Source organism: Austrofundulus limnaeus, unplaced genomic scaffold, assembly GCF_001266775.1.
Source record: "Austrofundulus limnaeus strain Quisiro unplaced genomic scaffold, Austrofundulus_limnaeus-1.0 Scaffold522, whole genome shotgun sequence".
Taxonomy (NCBI): Eukaryota; Metazoa; Chordata; class Actinopteri; order Cyprinodontiformes; family Rivulidae; genus Austrofundulus; species Austrofundulus limnaeus.
The window spans coordinates 70,804-73,946 of NW_013952924.1; the positions used below are offsets into that span (position 1 = coordinate 70,804).

The window sequence follows — 3,143 nt, forward strand, 5'->3', positions numbered from 1 at the left end:
GTGTGTGTTTCCTTTCTGATTTGTTCAAACACTTAAATGAGTTAAACCTCGGACTACAGGGCAGAGAGAAAACCGTCACTGATCTGGTGGAACAGACGCGCGCATTTCAAGCCAAACTGGAACTATTTTCTGCCGACTTGAGCTCAGGAAGAATGTTGCATTTTCCTACGCTACGCAAATGCATCGCACAAACAGCATCTCTCACAGCAGCGATGATGGATTTAGTTGCGAAACTAAAAGACAACTTTGCCAGCCGATTGAATGGCCTTTCACTCCCCACAGAGGTGATGCGCTTTACCAAAGACCCATTTGCTGCTCTTGCTACAGACATAAATCTCTCCACCAGTGCAAAGGGAGTGGTCGCTTCCATTGAGGAGGGGGAGTTCGTTCTTGAACTTGTGGACATGCAATCATCACTGTCGCTGCCTGAAGAGCTGCACACAAATGGACGATTAAGTTTTGGAGTGACATAAATGTTCACCAGTTCCCAAACCTTAAGAAAGTGGCTGTTACTGTGCTTAGTAATATATTATATAATAACAATAATAATCCACATGAACCCCGCTACTTGGTATCGTATCGGTATCGGTGAGTACCTAAACTGAAGTACTCGTACTTGTACTCGGTCTTGAAAAAACTGGTATCGGGACACCCCTAACAAAAAGTCAAAGAAAGCATCTTTATACTTAAGAAAATTGGCATAGTACACATGATTTCTCCCATTTTGTCCCAAAACTGGCCTACTTTCTCTTGAATTTGTCTCAGCTAAAGTGAAACAGGAAGTGACATCAAAGGGGAACTCTTTAATAGAATAAACTCACTGGTCTCTGTTTGTTAAAACAAAATGATTTAAACTTTAACTCTTCTTCATCTCTCTTTGATAGCAACTAAAAATGACCTAAAGAAACATCAGATTCTTCTCTACAGTCTGTGATGTTAGCTTTTGTAACAACACTTTGTTTACATGCTGATATTCCCCTTTGACATCACTTCCTGTTCCTTCACATGCAAATATCTCAACAACCGTTCATCTCAGCAACGTGAAATTTGTTTTGCGATATGTTATGAATGTTATCTTTCCAACAATGCATTCATGTTTATTACAAAAATATGATGTCACAGGCACTTTGAGGCCTGACAGAGTGAGTGCAAACGAATAGTGTGTGTCACTTTTCTTCAGCACAAATGTTTTTCATCTGCTCAGACAGCAGCTTCACAGCGAGACAAGAAAAAAAGTAAAACCTTCCACATTCGAGTTACTGAACTGTGACTAATGCGTAACGGTATACCACACATTAAATCGATTTCACAGTAGAAACAGTAGAAAACCCTCAGTTTCTGAGAAAAAACTTTTTTTATATTGTTGTTGACCGTCTTGTTCCTCAGTCAAGAATTTACCCCAGAGTGCTGACCATCAAAAAGCAGAACCTTTCAAATGACAGAGCATTGGTGGCAAACATGGCCGACCAACCGAAGCAGCGGCGTGACAGATTTTTTTTTTATGCCACAGGAAGCTGTTGTGGGACTGAAAGCTCAGCTGATCAGAAGATGTAGTTAAATTACACCACAGGGAAATATTTTTATGGGAAAATAACAAGGTTCTCCCGGCAGGAGAATGACTTTCAGACTTGGAAAAAAGGGTTGCAGTGCTGACAGAATGATTTTACCATGTGTGTGTAAAGTGAGTGTGAGGTTGCTGTGTTTGATGCTGAATGAGTTTTTCTGAGCGTGGCATTCGTCCCACACAGGACACAGAAATATTTATTATAGCCAAAGAGACAAATAATAGTATTAAGAGTCAAATAAATGTTGTTTATGAAAGAAACTAGACGAACTAGTGCCTCTTCTCTGTGTGTCTTTGTATTTGTTACCTTATAGGGCAAGTTCAAATGTCATTTTTGGGTTAGGCTACAGAAATGAATGGAAAAGAAATGGAAGTCAATGCAAAATCCTTGTAATGATTAAATAAATACTGATTGTGTGTAGGTTTGGGCGAAATTGTATCGTGTGCAATTAATTGTCAGAAAAACGTTCAACAATTAATATTTGCTACTTTGTGATTACTACAGTTAGTGCCATGTGACTACATATTTTTGTGTACAACATACTATCACTATTAGGCGCACATGTGAGCCCAATAATGGAAGGCGATGTGGAGCAGATAATCCTAACCTGACAAACTTGATCACTTGAAACGAGAAAAGACAAAAAATGGGGACCAAGGCCACAACATCAGCAACATGCAAGTTCACTTGTCATTTATTAATCGTTACTAGCTAAATGCCACTAATTAAGCGTGATAAATTTCTGTGTTAATATAGCCGTACCCTAATTGTGTGTGTTAGCATTTGTTACTTTGTAAGGCCCATTTTYCCAATATATACTACCTTGTGTTTCCTGGTTAAAACCAGACCCTTGTTCTTCACTTTGCTTCGTWCGAGGGTCTGGACTCTCGGATAWAGAGAAGTGATTCTTGCTGGAGGYGTGGCCTCTGTTGAAGTTTAAAATGATTGGATCGATTGGCCGCGACGTATGTAGTGTGACAGCTCCACCGTGAAGAAGGCTAAGCTAAGAGGCTAACAGGAAATTGCGTGTGCTGTAAACAACYCTRCTGAGAGGAGAGAAGTACCGAGCTGAACGAGATGACTGTAAATGAGAGCTGCTGCTTTGTCAGACAAATTTAATTTAATTTAATTTGGAAGCCTTATTAACACAGACTGGCTTCATTCTCTTCCTCCACTGCTGTATGCTAAACTAACTAGCAGACGCTGCGAAGAAAATCGCCATCGTTCAAAATTCAGCCTTCTGTTTGCTGATTGGCCCAGGTAAAATTCTGCTGAAGTAATCCTTGTCTATGGGAGAAATCCCAGACGGAGCAGTGAAGGGAAACTAGAATTGAGCGGAACTATGTAGGAAGGCAAGGGCCAGGCTGACCTTGTACGGACCCACTGCTTTTTTGGGGTTCCATAAATTTAGGTACAATTTTTGGGTTGGGGGTTAGGTTTAGGGCAAGGGGTCAGGATTAGGCTATAGAAATGAATGAAAATGAATTGAAGTCAATGGAAAGTCCCTGTGAGTATAGAAAGACCTGTGTGTGTGTGTGTGTGTATGTGTGTGTGTGTGTGTGTGTGTGTGTGTGTGTG

At 40.5% G+C, this 3,143-nt stretch overlaps 1 protein-coding gene across 2 annotated transcripts in view; it reads left to right on the forward strand.

Annotated features, from left to right (window-relative positions):
• intu (inturned planar cell polarity protein) overlaps positions 1-3,143 on the forward strand; it is a 35,039-nt gene that overhangs the window by 6,333 nt on the left and 25,563 nt on the right. The window lies entirely within an intron of this gene.